The 19,373-nt window shown below is 37.5% G+C and overlaps 1 pseudogene; it reads left to right on the forward strand.

The window, feature by feature from the left end:
- The first annotated feature begins 15,114 nt into the window (after positions 1–15,114).
- Positions 15,115–18,589, forward strand: LOC101441842 (seipin pseudogene; annotated as a pseudogene).
- Positions 18,590–19,373: the final 784 nt, after the last annotated feature.

Consider the following 19,373-nt stretch of genomic DNA (forward strand, 5'->3'; position numbering starts at 1 on the left):
ACATATATAATTAGATTACTAAGAAAGTCTCTACCTAGAACATTGCCTACATACCAAAAAGAACATTATTATGACTTTTAAAATAATTTCCCTGTTTTTCAGTATGTGTGAATCACTAAAAGCATATGGCTTACTTTAAAAAAAAATGTGTTTAAGAATTCAGGCAGTCTGTCTTCAGAAAAAAAAATCATCAATGCATTTTTTTCTAAATGCACCCCTATTATTGCAGATATTAATAATTGTTATTCATTGATTTTTCACAATTGTATGATATTCCTTTGAATTGTGCTATCAAAGTGATTTGGATCACTTTCTGTCTTTTGCTATTACATTAGTATAGCTGTATTCCTGCATGTATATCCGGATATATCTACGCAACTATATATTTCTAGTATAAAGCTGGAAGTGAAATTGCTGGAACATACAGATAACCATCTGAGCATACAGATAACCATGACCAAAGACATGATTCCCCAGAGAAACAGTACCTGGAGGATGGATGGGTAGATGGATAGATAGGTAGGTAGGTAGGTAGATAGATAGATAGATAGATAGATAGATAGATAGATAGATAGATAGATAGATAGATAGATAGATAGATAGATAGATAGATAAATGATAGACAGATTAATTATAAAGAATTTGTCATGCAACCATGGTGACTGGCAACCTTGCATGTTGCAAACTGAATACTCTGATAAATGTAATATTTAAGTTGAGTCCAAATTTACCACAGAAGGATGTTTAACAGAAGTTGAGACATAAATCATTTTTCCTGAAATCCTCAGTTCTGGCTTTTATGACCTTCAAATGATTAAATGAAGGGACTCTCCAATTCCTGAGAGCAATCTTCTTTGTTGATTGTAGATGCAATCAGTCATATATGCAATCAGCTGCTTATAGATGCAAATCTAACTATGAAATACAATGACTAACAATCAGGCCAGTGCTTGCTTAACCAAACAACTGGATTCCATAACCTAGTCAAGGTGGCACATGAAATTAACCATCTCAACCATGGTCAGCTTCACAAGATAATTCAAAACTTTTTTCTAATGTAGCTGTACCAATCACAAGCCACCTTCAGTATGTAAGTTTTCTTTGATTCACATGCTCAGAAGCACTGGATAATTTAATTTTTGCCATTCTAGATATTGTAAAATTGTATATCACTGTGCCCTTAATTAACATTTTCCTGATTTCTAATGAGGTTGAACATTTTTTGATATATTTATTGATATAAAATATCAATAAAGATATCCTATTTCCTCTTCTATAAAGTGCTTATTATTGTATTTGCTCATTTTTTCTATTGTCTTTTTTATTTTTAAATCAATTAGTGGTTCTTTATATATTTTAAATAATAATCCTCTGTGAGTTCCATGAATGACAAATATCTCCTAGATTGTGGCTTGTTAACCATGCATTTTGATGTGTAGTATTCATAACATAAATAGCATATTTATAATATAAAATAATCATTATTTCCATTCAAATGATTACAACTTTATGTTTTGCTTAATTCCCTACCTTGAATTCATGAAAATACATTTTGGTAATTCTTACAACATTGTTTGTTTACTTTTCACATCTTTACTAGCTTTATGTGTTTGTTTGTTTTAAAAGGGACTTTTTTCTTGATCTAAGATGCAATTCATAATGGTCGTATTAGAGCATAAAAGTGATCATTGTAATGTCTGTTGGAAATACAAAGAGAAACTCACTGAAATGCATGCAAGTAGTAGTCCACATAGAGTTCTATTATATACTAACAAAGAGAAATTATGATTTTTTTAAGTCTCAAGGTGTCATTCACAAAATTCATCTGTAAAGTCGGAAACCAACAAATCTAAGTAAATTACAGAATGCAGAATTTCTCCAGCTTACAGATGCTGAACAAAATTAATAAAACAGAAAATTAATCAAAAATATATAAAGAAAAAATTTAGCAATTAAAAACCGCTCTTCTAAATGACTCTTGAATGAAATAGGAAATCCACAGTGCAATTGTATTATAAAAACAACAGATTTGGAACATTATTCCCAGAAACTCATTAAAGCCAAAATCCTTCTCAGAAGTTAAATGAGGAAAAATGACAGGTTACAAACAAAACTTGCAGGTCAAGAATTTAGAAAGATAACAGCAAAACAAACCTAAGAAAATAATGATAACTATATTAAGAAGATTAAAATTTAATTAATTTATTAAAATATTAAAAATAAAAATTTATAAATTAAAGAACTGGGTTGTCTTTTTTATTGCTTGTCTTTTATTGTTGCATTGTAGGATTTCTTTTTATTTGCTTGCAATTAGACCCTTATCAGGTATGTAGTTTCCAAATAGTTTCCAAAAGGCTGCCTTTTCATTTTCTTTGTAAACTCCTTTGAAGCACAAAAGTGCTTAATTCTGAAGATGTACCACATGCAAATTTTTTTTGTTCATTGCTTGTGCTTTGGGTGCAAAGTTTATGAAACCATTGCCTACCACAATATCCCAAAAATGCTTTCCTACAATTTCTTCTAAGAGTTTTATGCTCCTGGATCTTTTTTTTTTCCCTCTCTAATCCATATTTTATACTTCCATCTGTGGGCCCTGGGATGGTGATATTCACTCCACCTCTATATTGAGAAGGGGCTTAGATTCCAAATGGATGATGGATGCAATTCTCCTGCTTGCAGCTGTAGACACTCTCAGTTCCCTGGTGTGGTGATTAACCATCTTCACCTCCCTTTTAGCTGACTCGCATAAGTCTAATGAACCAGAGAGTAGGAGTTAAAACTCTGCTGAGGTTCAGTGCCCAACTGGAACATGAAAAGTCCAGAGATTCAAGTCTCTTGGGTATACACCAATGTTAGCACTAACCAAAGGTTCGTTAAAAGTGACAGAAGAGGCATGTGTAGAAAGGTCACATCTGAGTCCAACTCCATCACATTCAGGGACACAAATTCCAAGGTAGGGTCCACTGACATGGTACTGAGCTCCAGAGCTATCTGTCATGATCATATCCCTGTGGGTTTCCATAGCCCAGGAGAACCAGGACCTGGGGTTGTATCCACTTTGACTGTTTCTGGAGTCCTCCTGAGGAGTGCATAAGTGTGACCCCTCTGATGACCTCTTGACTGTTTTTTGAAGACTCTTAGCCATATAAACTCATTTGACTTTGCTATTTCCCCTATTATTCAAGGTCAAAAAGCAATTTTTAATACATGAGCCTACATGTGGGCTGAGATATTCTGCTGGTCTGAGTTGACCCTTTTATTCAAGGTCTTTTTCTATTTACATCACCAGCTGGTGCTTGCTAATAATCCCTAGGCACCAGGGAGGCTCATCCCCAGGAGTCATGTCCCACACTGGGGAGAATGTAATGCATTTACATACTGAGTTTGGCTTAGAGAGTGGTCACATATGAGCAACATGGAGGTTCTCAGGAGGTAGCTCTTAGGCACCCTGCAGCTCTAGGTCTAGTTCACATTTCAGGCACACAGACTCATAAGCATAGTCATCTATATCAAGGGCTCATTGTTGAAAAGTCCTTCTTTGTTGGTCTTTGTCATTGCACTTACAGGATGGTTGATGTTCCATTGGGGAATGTGATAGAGCTCTCCTGGCAAGGAACTCAGCACTCCCTCAGTAGTCATTTGTAGCTGTGATGTGAACATTTCTATGTCCCCTATATACATACCCCAAAGAACTCCCTCCCAACCATGTGCCCACCTTCAATAACACCCCACACCAATGTTCCTCCCCTGCCATAGTTGAACCCCTCTGTGGTCCAAAACTGCTTCAACAATGAAGTTTAACATATTGCCAAATTCAATTAACAGGAAAATGAAATATAGTGATGGGTTTAAAGATTAGAAGTATACATACTAATTTAGAAATACTAAGATAAAGTAAAAATAAATTGGTGCATTAATAAAAATGAACAATATTATAAAGATTTGTTTTTAATGTTTTGTCTTTCATCACTGTAATAGGTATTACCCTGTATGTACAGTGGCAAAGCACTTTCTTTCATTTCTTCCTCAATGTCTACATCCATTCCTTTTTTAAAATTATTTTTCTAATGTTTAAATTTGTCTTCAAAAAAGTTTTAGGTCACAGTAATTCACATATACAATACAGGGTACTCCCATATATCCAATACCAAACTCTTTCCCTGTTCCCTAGCAATGATCTTTTTACATGTCCATGTTACATTTGCTGCAGCTGATGTACTGTTGAATATGGGAGAATACAGGTGTATGGTTGAAACTATAAGGTTGAGAAAACTCTTTAGAAAATATAATAAGGAAGGATTACATGTTTAAGGTGCTTAAGGGAGGGGCATCTGGCATGGCAGCACACTGCTAGCAAGTGTGTGAGTGCTCAGTTTGTCATAGTGTGTTAAATCATTGAGTGGAGACCATACAATGAGTGTGAAGGTATACCCACATCCTGAGGAGACCTGATGTTCTCAAACGGAGAGAACTGGGTCCCTCGAGAGAATTGGTGGCTCCCAATGGGTTAGGGCAGTCTAGTATGTCAAGTCCTCAGCATTGTTGCAAGTATCTGTAAATCTGGTCCCTCAAGTAGTGAAGATTGATTGTCACTGTGGGCCCTGAGGGGAAGGAGAGAGAGGTAAAAAATAGATGGAACCAGGGCAACTGGGGGGCAATGGAAGTGCTCCACAAGATCACGTAATGATGGATATAGGACATATTAATGTACACCAAAAATGTATACAAGGTTATAAGCTAAAATGTAGACCATAATGTAAAAGATCAGGAAACTAAAAATTTAGAAATTTGTGCAGTCTAAAATATAAACCATAATGTAAACCTGTATCTTATATTTAGGTCTTTGATACATCTTGAGTTAAATTTTTGTAGGGTATGAGATAGGGTTCCTTTTCCATTCTTTTGGATATGGATATGCTTTTTATCACATTGAGGCAGTTTCCTGCTATCCTTATCTTTTGAAGTGTTTTTATCAAGAAAGAATGTTGGATTTTGTCTAATGCCTTCTCTGCGTGAAAACATTATATGATCTCATTGATATGAACTAAATATAGTGAGCAGATTCATGGAGGTAAAGTCTGAAAGATAGGTTGCCAGGACAGAGAATGGGAATAGAGAATGGGGACCTGATGCTTAATATGTGCAGAATTTATAAATAGGTTGATTGTAATAGTTTGGTAATGGACAGAGGTGATTGTCATGTAGCAGCAAGAGTGCAATTAACAGTGCTGAAGTGTATGTATAAACATAACTGAAAGAGGAAGTTTTGGGTTGAAAATGCTGCTAGAAGGAATTCTAGAGGATAAAACACAAGATTTTAAAATACAATGAACCCTGTGGCAGCCAAGTACTGTGGCTAAAAATAGAAATATAAGAAAGTTCTTTCAGGATCTATAGCAAAGTTACATTACTAGTACAGGCTGTTGATAGTGGGGTGATATATGGTGAAAATGTACCTAAAGCAAAATATAGACTTTAGCTAACAGTAATATTTTAACATTCTTGCATTGATTCTTACAAAGTTATCACACCAATGTTTAGTGTCAAAAATAGGGGGGAGGAGGTTATAGGAATGTCGCATTTCTTATACTTAGATAAATGTTATAAGCCACAGAAACATCTCAATTTCCTGTTCAGTTATACTGATTTACTCCAAGGCTTCTCTGAATGTAGATGCAACCTGCTGCAGGTCAAAGCTTCATCCTCAGGGGGAAAAAAAAGAAAGGCAGAAGAACACTGCATGGGAATCAAAGCAGGTATATACATTATGTTCTATTGTCAATTAACATAACCAAAGTAAGAAGGGAAAGGTAGAATTGGTTAGGTGGCCTGACATACAGGGTCTTTTGAACATCTTGAACATTACAAAGCTACATGCTTCTATGGGAAATAAATGTATCCTTGTTGCCGTAAGTATGTTTTCTGATAGATAGAGGCCCACACAGTAGCTAACAAAATATTGGACTTTTTTCTTGGGGAAACCCTACTACTTTCTCAAATAAGATGGCAAAACACTCTGGAAAATATCAGTCTTGCCTAAAAAAGGGAAACAGGCCAAAAACTCAAACCCTTGATCTTAATGCTCGCACTTACAAACTTTATTCCTGTAATAATGAAACTAAGCCCAATTATAATTAAGGCTGAAGAGTTACCTCCTAAAAACGTCCTTGTTACTAAAATGTGACCTCTCTCTTAGCCAAACTTTACAAAGAAACTCACTTCCATCCTCCACCCAGCCCCTAACATAGGACATGACTCCCAGGGATGAGCCTCCCTGGCATCAAGAGATTATTACCAAGCATTAGTCAGCAATCTATTTGGATAAAGACCTTGACCAAATGGGGAAAATATTAAATAAAACAGAGTTTTTGTGACTAAGAGATTTCAAAGTGAGAAGGTCCAACAATGAGCCCTTGATACTAATGACTATGCTTGTGAGTCTGCACACCTGAAATAAGAACAAGGCCTAGAGCTGCAGGGTGCCTAAGAGTTACCTCCTGAGAGCCTCCATGTTGCTTGAATGTGGCCAGTCTCGAAGGAAGCCAAACTCAGCATATAAATGTGTTGCCTTCCCCCCAGCATGAGACATGACTCCCAGGGATGACCCTCCCTGGTACTGAGGGATTACTACCAAGTATCAGCTGATGATGTAACTACCAATTGACCTTGAATAAAAGGGTCAACTCAGACCAGCAGAATATCTCAGTCTACATATCTCAGTCTACATATAATACCAGGAATTAAAAATGCTTTTTGACCTGAATAAAAGGGGGAAATGGAAAGGACAAATGAGTTTATATGGCTGTGAGTCTCCAAAAAGAGCTGGGAGGAGTTAAAAATGCTTTTTGACCTGAATAAAAAGGGGAAATGGAAAGGACAAATGAGTTTATATGGCTGTGAGTCTCCAAAAAGAGCCGGAAGGTTATCAGAGGGGTTGCCCTTATGCATACCTGAGCAGAGTCCCAGAAACAGATAAAGTAGATACAACCCCAGGTATTGGTTCTTCTGAGGGCTACAGAGACCCACAGGTTTTATGGTCATGGCAGATGGAGTTCAATGCCATGTCAGTTGGCCTCACTTTGGAGTTTTTGTTTCTGTGTAATAGAGCTGTACTTAGATGTGATATTTGTCCACAAGTCTCTCCTGTTACTTTTACCAGAACTGTAGTTGGTGCTGGGGTTTAACGTATACCCTGGGGACCTGAATCTCTGGACTGACCATGTGATAGCCAGGCCCTGAGCCTCAACAGACTTGCAACTCCCACACTCTGGTTTATTGGACTTACCCCACTCATCTAACATGGAGGTGAAGAAGGTCAACCACCACACCAGGGAGCCAAGAGTGTCTACAACTGAAAGCAGGAGGATTGCATCCAGCATCCATGTGGAATCTAAGCCTCCTCTTGATATAGATGTGGAGTGGACACAACCATTCTAAGGTCCACAGGATGGAGGAATAGAGTATGGATTAGAGTGGACTTACTGATATTCTATTCATGAACTACTGTGATTAGTAATCAAAGAAAATGTGACATTAGTATGGAGAAAGTGGCCATGGTGGCTGCTAGGGGTAGGGAGTGGGAGGAAGAGATGTGTTGTGGGGCATTTTCGGGACTTGGAGCTGTCCTGGTGCTGTAGGCACAGTTACTGGACATTGTATGCCCTCCCATGGCCCACTGGGTGGACTGTGGGAGAGTGTGGGCTCTGATGTGGACCGTTGAGCATGAGGTGCAGCAGTGCTCAGAGATATATTCACCAAATGCAATGAATGTCTCATGATGATGGAGGAGGTTGCTGTTATTGGGGAAGGAGTGGGGTGAAGGGGTGGGGATATATGGGCACATCATATTTTTTTAATGTAACATTAAAAAAATAAAGACAAAAAAAAAAAAGGTCATTATTTTGAAGTACTACGATTATGCAGGTCTCTTCCAGACTCTGCAAAATGCCACAGTAAATAAAGTTTCAAATAAAAGTGTTCCTGAGGGCTCTAGAGTACATCTGGACATCATAGGCCAGCCATATGACCACACAAAATCAACACCATCTTGGCAAACTGTATCTGGGAATATATAAAAATCTAATTCCCCAATATAACACATTTATACTCATTTATAAATCCCCTAATCACGATTCTTCTATTCCTTTTACTTGAACCTATAATTTTCAACTTGCCTCTGTTCCTCAGAGATATAAATCTTCAGATTGTTCATATGTCCATGGAACCCTGAAACCCAGCAGAGAGGTGGCCAACTCCTACTTTCCAGTTCTTTGAGCTTGCCCTGGACAACTATTAAAATGATGTTGATAGACCAGCTCCATCCCAAAAGCAAGGAATATCTTCAACTGCAAGTAAAACAATTCCATTCCTTTGCCCCATAATATCCCTTCTCAGCCTGAAGCGGTCAGAGTGGACATTGTCCCCAATCCCTCAAGATTGAGGAGTGAACAAATGTAAGGGGAGAGGGGAGTAACCACTTGTGTTAACTGAGTAACTTGTAACATTGATATGAAAAATAATTTTTTAAATAAAAAAAGAGGAACCTGTCTTATTTTGCCAGGACTGCTATGACAAATATCATAAAGCTGGCTGGCTTAAACAATAGGAATTTATTGCCACATGGCTTTGGAAGCTAGAAGCCCAAAACCAAGTTCTTGACAGGCCATGTTTTCTCCTGGAATATATCGTGAGTTAACGCTGGCTATAGCAATCATTAGGTTTCTTTGGCATGCATCTCAGCCTCCAAAACATGGCAAGCTACTTCATTCCTGAGATTTTTCTGTTTTTTTGGCTTCTACTACTGTGTTCAATTTTCTTTGCTTATACAGATTTCAACCATATATATTAAGACTCACCCTGATTTAATTAGGCCTTATCTAAATAGGAACTTCAAAGATCCTATTTGCAAATGTGTCTGCACCTCAAATAATAAAATCTTTATCACACCCACAGGCTTAGGAATTAAGACTTAAATATGTCTTAGTGGGGGATGTGATTCAATCCCAAAAGAGCCACACACTTTATTTCAGCAGCCTTTTAAACCAGGTAAAAATCATATGTATGTTAATAAAAAACCTTACCAGTAACTCCAATCAATATTCAGATATATGATTTAGATGAAAATTTCCATATAATCATAGCATTGCCTGGTAGGTATAAGCACACAATCCTCAAAATCTCACAGCATCTCACTACTACATGTTCATGGAATATTTCTAAACTTTAAATAATCAAATGATATATCTTTCTTATTTTCACATTATGTATAAGAGAAGGAAGTCAAAGAGTGATATCTATATACTTCCAAAACATCCAGGCAATTCTATTTAAAAATACTCAACTCAATATGAAGACAGTAATTCAATTATCAGTTTAGATAGTTCCAAACACTTAGTAAGCATGTTCAATAAATTTTATAAGAAACACAAAGCTTACATTTTGTTTGCTTCTATATAGTACATGTACATATGTAAAAAACTGGTTCTATAGCACAAAAGACTCCAAACACTTACATGGGTTTAATTTGATGTGATGAGATGAGCTTTGATTATATATGGTTTATGTAGAGATTCATTGCCTCACCAATTTTTAAATTTAGCAATTTGCAAAGGGAACAGGAAAAAAAAATCAGAAAAAACATCAATAAAATTCACTGTAGACTCTAATACACCCCATTCCTCTCACTTAAAAAAATGGTTTTATAGAATCAATCCTATATTAGCCTCAGTTGTCAATAACTCTCCAGGCATAATAAATCAATCTTATATGTTTATTCTAAACCTTTAGAGAACATCACTAGTCCTTACAGTGACTACTAAATATTCCTGTTTTTCAAAGGATTCTGAACACATTACATTGTGAAACCTAATGGTTAATAATGGGATTTTGAGGTCAGACAAGCTTGGGTTCAGTTCCTATTTTTTGCAGTCACTGCTGCATGAACTTTTCCAAGTTAAAATTCTTTACATATCAGTCAGAATGTTTAGCATATTTAACTTTGTGATTTAGCAGAAGCTACCTGTCCACAGTCTCTAAAATTTGCAATTTTAGTACTATATGATCCTTCCTTTTCTTGCCCCCACTGAAAAAAAAAATGAACCAAGAACTGTCCACTCAATCATTGGCTCAACTACCCCTTGAATGAAGTCATATTTGCTCCTAGAGAGACAGTGAGGTTATTCTTAAAAGATCATATAAAGTCAGCCATCAGCACCATAAGCACATCTGCAAAGAAAATGAAGAATGTGCACAAAATGCTGCAGAAATTAGTGTGACCATTCAGCACTAGAGGAAGCTGAAGAAGCCTCAGTTTTTGCATTTTCATTTCCTCCCACCATAAGGTAGATGTGTACTTCATTTCTTTACCTTGGTTGTCAGTGAGATTATGTTTTTTTGATAAAGCTCCTTTTGTAGGAAAGAATTTAAATGAATTTCTGTTATTTGCAATGAGAATTTTGACAAATATAGTTAGCCTCCTTAAGTCTCAGTTTCTTTATATGTAACATGGGTATACTACTACTCACTTCACCATGAAATCGTGAGAAAATAAATGATATGCAGCACTAACTCCTGACATATACTAAGCATTTGGTAAATGGTAGTTTTTCCTATTTTTTCACTTAATGTCAAAACAACCCAAAGACTTTTAGTGTGTAGCTAACCAGGACTGTTTTTAAATGTTGAGTACTCTTTGCTATCATTTTATGAACTACAATAGCTGGGACTTTATTATATTGCCTTCAAGATAGAAAGGGATAGCAGAGAAATGAAAATATGTTAGAAATTTTTAAATCATCAATGAATTAAGATGTGGGTTCTGTTGTTGCCACTTTTATTCTCTGGTTCAGGCGGAATTCAGAATGAAGAAATGCTACCTCAGGTACAAACTTTATTTAATCGGCTAAGTGTTGCAGCTTGAACCTAATCAGGATGATGGTGGAAATACTTCCTGGTGTTGCAGTTCAAGCCTAGCCAGAGCACAAGCCTGATCAAGGTGTCAGTGGAAGCACCTTTCATGTTACAGCTCAAGCCTAGACCATGGCACAAGCCTGTCCAAAGCAGTGGTGGAAGCACATGGCTTGGTGTTGCAGTTCAATTTGCAACTTGATGCTCGTCATTGCAGCTTGGCTCAGAGTTCTCAGCTCAGTGTCACTTCTTGTAGCTCAGTGATCAGCTCAGTGTTCATTACTCAGCACAGCATTCGTAACTTTGTTTAGGATTCACAGCTTGACTGAACCTTCACAGATCAACTTGGCATTGCAGTTCAACGTTCTTCTGGCTGCAGTGAAACATGCAATGTGCACTCAGGGCTTAGGAGCCCTGGTACAGTCTAGCAGCATCACTGCCCCTGGGGGTGGAGCCTCAGTTGCGATATTCTGATTAGTCAATTACTGGTTCCGAGTAAGGGCATTGGTGAGGGTTTGAAAACCAGATTAACATATTATGTAAATAGGGTATCCTAACTGTGAGATGCTGATTGGCTGGCTATAAGAGGTACTGATTGGCTGACTATTAATTAAAGCAATGGATTCTATTGGTTGAAAATTCTTTTACCCTATTGGTTGACTGAGGATCCCTCTTCCTATTGGTTAGTTCAGGATCCCTCTGCCTAGGAGTCCCTCGCTCAGTAACTTGCACTCCCTCAGGTTCCCTGAGTAAACTATTTCCATGTTCACCATGGTTAAGATTGTATAAAAGATTCTACTTTACTTCAAAATATCCCATGAATTTGGTAATCTTAGAGATGCATCAAATTATGGGTGAAATTAAATGCCATGTTTATTTTGAATTTTGCATTTCAGAATTGGTGACAAGTTTCTAGTTAGTTGTAACTTAAACCTTGGCTCACTTTGTGAAATTATTTTTACTCCCAACATCTTTAAAATATATAAAATGATTTGAAGTTGGAGAAGAATATGAACAAGTAAAGATATTAAGATTATGTTAAGAACCAGAAATTGCTTTTCTGAGTCCATCTGTTCCCTTAATTAAAAAGCTATGTGCTTTAGCTAGATATTAGGTTTTCTAAGTGACAGATTCCTCATTTGTTAAATTGGTGAAAGAGCGGGCAGTGGTATTATAAAGTCAGTGATCATTAATTGCCGTAGATTGAAATATATTCAAGTTTTCCAACTTGGAATCTAGAGAACACAGATAAAAGTCTTGCTGATGTTCCATGTGCCAAATGAGTGCAGAACTTTTCTTATGTAAAGGCATTTACATGAAGACATACTTGCCAGCTAACAGTTCTCTGATATTCTTGAACTATATTTTCAGTTCTAAAAGAAAATATAGTTACACTGTAATATTCTTGTTTTACAGAGTTCTATCCCCTCTATTATCTGATAAGTTACATAAGATATAAATTTATTTCACAAAAGTTACCTTATATTTTTGGTGGGGTTGGCTGGCTCTTTCATAGGTTGTCAGATCCTTTCATAAGAGATGATGTATGCATTTGTGACTGCCTAAATTATATTTAACCCTAAATTATATTTAACCATCTCTTTGATGTTTTTCCTGTATACAAACAATTTTTCAAATTTGGAATTTTCAAAAATTACATATAGGCAGAGATAGGAGCGTTAGAATTCTTAGATGTTTACTTAATTTAGACAGAGAAGAGAATGAGTTTAATATTTAAAGGGAGGGGTTGGACATCTATTCTAGTTTGGATTTTGGCAAAGGCAGTACGCTTTTGCAGTCATTAGCAACAGTGGCATCTTCCTTAATTTGAAATTTCTGGTGATGGCAAATAAAAAATTTCCTTTGACTGAGCCTTCTTAGATACATCCTTAGATAATCAAACCTAGAGCTTATTTTTTTATTCTTTTCAACAATTATATGAGCTAGGGTTCTAGTTTGCTTTGCTGCTTAAGCAGATATCATGAAACACATTGGCTTTTGACAATGGGAAATTATTAGCTTATAAACTTACAATTTTGAGGCTGAGGAAAATGTCCACATCAAGGCATTATCAGGCAATGCTTTCCTCCTGAAGACCAGATGTCAGCAATCCTGGATGCAATGTCACATGGCAAGGCACTTGGCAACATCTGCTGGTCTCTCCCTTCTCTTTTAGGTTTCCTTGCTTCCAGCTTCTTGCTACTGTGGCTTTTTCTCTCTTTGTTCAAAATCCACTCTTTTATAAAGGGCTCCATTAAGAGTATTAAGTTCCACCCTTCAGGGTGAAACTTTTTGTCTGTTTTTTCACTTTCTGAAATTGAAATAAAATTGAATTTTTAAAAATTTACACTAAAATCATCAAGTGTATTTCAGGTACCTTAAAACCTCCAATTTTTTTTCTCTCTCACTTTTTGTGATAGTTCTATCCTTTATTTCATTTTTCCATTTATTAAAATCATTCAATGCATTATGACCATTATACTTCAAACAAGTAGTTATCTTTTAGATCAATTATGATAATAAAAGCAAAATCCCTTTTTAGTCTTCATTTCTCTTTTCTTTGAATCTTATTCTTTCATTATGTACATCTAAGTTTCTCACCTATATATTTTTCTTCTGCTTGTACACCTTCTGTTACTATTTCTTTTAAGGAAGATCTCATGGTGATGAATGTCCTCAGTTTCTGTTTGTTTGTCTGAGAAAATCTTTAATTCTACTTATATTTTGAAGCAAAATTTTTCTGGATATAGAATTTAGGCAGGCGTTCTTTTCTTTCAACACTTGAAATCTTTCACTCACTCTTTTCTTGTTTATATAGTATCTGATGAGAAGTCCTCTATAGTGCTTAAAATGTTGTTTTCCTCTACATTATATCAAGATTTTCTCTTTGTATTTGGTTTCCAGCAATTTGAATATGGTGTGCTTAGATGTTGTTCTTTGGGTATATATCCTGCTTATAGTTTTCTGAGCTTCCTGGATCTACAGTTTTGTTTGTGTCATTAATTGGTGAATGGTCTTGACAATTGTTATTTCAAATAGTTTTTGCTAGTTTCTTTCTTTTTCTGGTATTTCAGTTATGCATATTTTACACTTTTTTCATATTGTTCCACAGTTCTCAGATGTTCTGTTTTTTCACTGTTTTATTATTTTTAATTTTTTTATCTTTGTGTTTTTAGTTTGGAAAGTTTCTATTAATCTGATTTCAACCTACTGCTTCTTCCTTAAATGTGTCAAATCTACTGATGAGGCTATTCAAAGGCATTCTTCATTTCTGTTACTGTGTTTTTATTTTACTGTTCCTTTTAGATCCTTTCTTATAATTTCCATTTATCCTCTTATATTACACATCTCTTTTTGAATCTTATCTTCTTTTTCTCCCTTTAGAGCCCATAACATACTAATAATGTTCATTTTAAATCCTTTGTTTGATAATATTATTATATGGTCCTTTCTGATTCTGGTTGTGATGATTGCTTTAGCATTTCAGTCTGTACTTTTCTTGCCTATTGTCATGCCTGTAATTGTTTTGTTGAAAGCTAACAAAACAGTATTGGGTAATAGGAACTGAGGTAAATAAGTCTTTATTGATCAGAATTTATGTTAATTAGGCTTGGAGTTAGGCTGTGTTTAATGTTTGCTGTAAGTGCCAGAGGCTTCAAATTCCTCTAGTGTCTTTGTGTCCTTGTGCTTGTCTTTCCTTTTAACTTTGGGCTTCCCTAAATACTCCCCCTCAAAGAGATTTTATGCCTTATAGCTCCCCTTATAGCTTCAATCCACTTTTATTATAGTGGAGTTGTTGCTGTGGTGGTAAGACATGGGAGAGGGAAGCATTCAACAAACTTCCAGTTAAATCACAGACTTTTAGTGCATTTCTGTCTTGGAGCTGGGGCCTTCACAAATGTTTCTCCAGTGATGTAACTTTTATTTAATGATCCCCTATCATTTCTTGGCAACAGATTCTGATCTATTTCCTTGATATGCTGACCCCTGTTGAATATGTTGCTTTTTGTTTGTTTCCTACTAGGTGAAACAGGAAGGCTAGAGGGGACTGGAGTAATAGCTTTCCAATAGAAAGAATAAGGCTCTGGCATAGTTCTTTCCTCTGAAGACTTAGCCTTTGTTAAGGAGAAGGCTATAGGAATATTTTTCAATTAATACAGTTTCCCTTCCTATGCAGATACACAAGGGACACTTTCTCAGATTTTGACCATGACAGCCTGGTAGGTTTCCAGTAGTTAAAGCTCATAAATGTGTTGGGTCTTTTACTAAGAGAAACTGGAGTCTCCTTTCAAGAGGTTCAAGGACTATCTGGGAGATGATGGTACTCTTTTCCAGATTAAAGTCAATTTGATGTTACAGAACATGTAGTAACTTGGTGGGATATCTATCATTTTTTGTATTATCACATGACCAAAGAGTCATATCCAAAGAACCTTGTTCAAACACTTTTGATTATTATTCTGGCATTGCTTGCTAGAGTCCTAGGATAACAACTCTCCTATCTGGTGTTATGAATAACTGCTTGTTAACTGCTACACTGAAATAACTTCCTCTTTATGTTCACAGAGCCTATTTCCGTGGCACTATCTCCCACTTTCCTTTCCATTCTAAAGCAGGCAACCACAAAGCTTTCTATATATAAGCCATCTATATATGCTGTGATCTCCTTAACCATTCATTTCTCCATGACATGGTAAAAGAAGTTTCCTCAGGATCCCCAAAAAGACATAGGTAAAGTCTAAGTGAGAATGTTGCACAGGATTTTCTTCTTAGATCTTGGGCCTTTCTTTGGCTGAGGATTTTATGATATCTGAACTTCCTTTAAGGTAGGCTACCCTAGGGTCTAGGTTTTAGTCATTCAATAAAACAAACATATCTCAACTTCTTGTATCTTGAACTCAGGATCTCTGCAAAGTACATCCATAAGGACAAATACATCAAAATCTACAATTGTGTTCTGCTTTTCCTGGTCTAACACCACAGAATCCATTCCCACAGATATTTTCCAGGCTTCGGCCACTATAAAATTACCCCAAATTTTCCATCTTTGAAATTAATTTTAGGACCATGCTGAGATCTGAAACTGATTATAGGTCTGGGGTGCAATGTGGAATCATAATAAAAGGGAATAAAAAAAGAATGTGAATCCCCTTGTAAGATGGCTTCAAATAAAACAGGGCTACCTCATCAGAAGGGATCATATCTCCTGGTAATTATAGGGCAGTAAGTTTTGGAGTTTGAATTTACTAGAGTTATCTAAATGCCCCCAAATAGTTTTTTTTTTTCCTTTAAACCCTCTAGCTAATTAGAAGTACAATCCTCCCACCATCCTTTGTATGTTTCCTACATCTCATAATAATGACCTAAGCTAAGATCAGCTAAGCAGCTACCTTGTCTATCCAAGCTTTGTTGTCAACAAACCAACCACCAACCTATTCAAAGTGACCACCAGTGAAATTTATTGTTTCCATGTTTAATTTTCTAATAATAACCATAATCTCACTGTCTTCCACCCTATCTGTGTAAAAGAGCCAATCTGAAATTCTCATTTCCTTAAAGCTCTATTGCTGTACTCACTCATTATAACAGTGATTTTATTAGTAAGAATTACTGTTAAGAATAACCCACTTTTTCTATAAACCCCAAACTTTGGTAATTAAAAAAAAAGTTTGGGGTGTTTGCTACTTAGCGTAGGTATAAAAGCATTTTAAAAAGATGATATCTAGCTATATGGTTTGAAGCTGTATGTTCCCCCAGAAAAATATGTTCTTGATGTTAATCCATTTGTGTGGGTGTGGACCTATTGTAAGCAGGATCTTTAGGAGAGTAGGATCTTCATCCATTATAATTAAGACATTTTGATGAGGCTACTTCAGTTAAGGTGTGATAATTATGGCAACATTACTTTAAAAACTCCTGTCCAGGCATATTTATCTTATTTAATCCTAATAACAAGCTCAGTTTTTTCTCTAGTGTTCTGAAAAGTGAATAAATGAGCACAGCTTGGTTAAATGGCATGACCACGGGCATGGGTTGGGCCATGCCCACAAGCTTCTGCTGTAGTTTGGGGTGCTCTTCTGCACCATCCTCCTCCTGCTTTGGGTGTCTTTCTTTCTCTGTGTCTTCTTTTATTCCTGCATCCTGACACTGAGCCACCTGAGCCCTGTGCATTTCTACTACAGGACTGACTGATTCCTCCACCTCCTGACTCTGCTCCTTCCCTTTGGCCAGTGTTTGACTAGTTAAGGGTGGACATGATCGCGTGCTGAGGTATGGACAGCCACCCTGTGTTACCTTGGAGCTTGAGCTGTCTCAGAGTCCCCTATCAATTATTCTGGCATGTTCTTTTTTCTTTTTTTTTTTTTTAATCATTTTTTAAAAAATATTACATTCAAAAAATATGAAGTCCCATTCAACCCCACCGCCCCCACCCCCCACTTGCCCCACAGCATCACTCTCTCCCATCATCATGACACATCCATTGCACCTGGTAAGTACATCTCTGGGCATCGCTGCACCCCATAGTCAATGGTCCACATCATAGCCCATACTCTCCCACGTTCCATCCAGTGGGCCCTGGGGGGATCTACAATGTCCCGTAGTTGTCCATGAAGCACCACCCAGGACAACTCCAAGTCCCGAAAACGCCTCCCCATCTCATCTCTTCCTCCCATTCCCCGCACCCAGCAGCCACCATGGCCACCCCTCCCACACCAATGCCACATTTTCGCTGTGGACATTGGATTGGTTGTGTCCATTGCACATCTATTTCAAGAGGGGGCTTAGATTCCACATGGATACTGGATGCAATCCTCCTGCTTTCAGTTGTAGGCACTCTAGGCTCCATGGTGTGGTGGTTGACATTCTTCAACTCCATGTTAGCTGAGGGGCATGTTCTTGATCATCATTTCATGCTACACCAGGGGTGGTGGAATCACCTCCCCTTCTTCAGGCTTGGTGATGCTGCCACTCTGACCTGCTCCAGATGCTTGCATGTTGTTGGTCTTTTCTAGCCTCCTGCTGTTTGGCTTTGCAGAGCAGAAGCAGCTCATGGAGCTAGAGCCATACTTGGATTATGGAGAGAACTCATATGTGTCAACAACCGGAGCAATTATTGAGATCCACAGCAAGGACACCCAGATGTATGGAGCTTGCCTTCTTATACATGATCACTTCACTGGGCACAAGTACTTGTACAACTTCCCAATGACCTACACATTCCTAGGTATCACCAGCAACTTCACCTTCCTCAGAATCATCATGCTTTTCAGCTACATGCAGTGGGTATGGGGACTATCTGGTTACAATACTGCTTCTCTTTGCAGGATAAAATCCAAAAATTAGGCAGTTTCCAAAAGGAAAGCAAAGGGAGGCTTTCCACCTATCAACCAGGACCCCAAGGCAGGATGAACTGATTTAGTAGTCAGATATTAGAGAGGATGGTGAGAGTCCTGAAAACTCCTCAAGGACAGAGGGTCAGCTGCCTGAGGAGGAGAAACCTGAGCAGCATCCCTTGAGTGGGGAGGAAGAACAGGAGCTGGAGACCAGGCTCCTGGGAAGATGCAGCTCTGCTGACAGAGGCCAACCTCCTGCTTCAGCCCCTGCCCTTGCCCTGAAGACTCTGGGCATCTCTGAATCCTCTGTGGGCCCTCTCCAACAGGGGTCCACCTACTCTAGTTCCTGAAACTAAAAGGGCAGGTTGCTTACACATCAGCACTATTCCCATTTCACCCCTCTCCTGTTTCTTCTCAGAAAACTATTTTTGTGCAAAATAATAATAATAATAATAATAACACTATAAAATATCAAATGTATTTCAGGTACCTTATAATAGAATTTATTTCCTTTCTTCCTTTTTTCTTGCTCTCGCTCCCTCCTTTCCTTCCTTCCTTCCACCACTTTACTTGAAAACCCGGTCAGCAATTTTCTTGCACAGGTAACTGAAGAGTCCTCGAGTTACCATGATACCTGCTAAGGCAGACATGACACCCATTGTATTAAAAGTGGCATCTTTCACAGTCCCTAGACCTTTAGAAAAAGTCCTCAAGGCTTCTGAAGGTGGAGCCACCTGACAACAGGTGGTTGAATCCCATGAGGCTTACTGTCACTTTCCCTTCTTCAACAGGCCTTGTGGCTCATCTTGTCCTAGATGACACAGGGCAAGTCCCAGGATATAGGGGAGTATCAAGAGTGAGTCTATTGCAGATTAAGGCACTACAGTGGAAGTAGACCAGGTCAGAGAATACTTGGGTGACTGATACAAAGGCAAAACTCTTGACTTCAAAACTCTGATAGTAATCAGGATGGGTCATGGAGGAGCCAACTGGATAGAATTTTGTTTGGTGTTGTCCAGGTTGTATTCACAGCCATCCACAATATTCCACTGAGGGAGGGAGGCTAGGTCCATGGTGGCTGTTGCTAAAGAAACATCTAAGACCAGCTTGATGTTGGGTTCATTCCTGTTTATG

The sequence above is a fragment of the Dasypus novemcinctus genome, chromosome 3 (assembly GCF_030445035.2).
Source record: "Dasypus novemcinctus isolate mDasNov1 chromosome 3, mDasNov1.1.hap2, whole genome shotgun sequence".
In the NCBI taxonomy this organism is placed as follows: domain Eukaryota; kingdom Metazoa; phylum Chordata; class Mammalia; order Cingulata; family Dasypodidae; genus Dasypus; species Dasypus novemcinctus.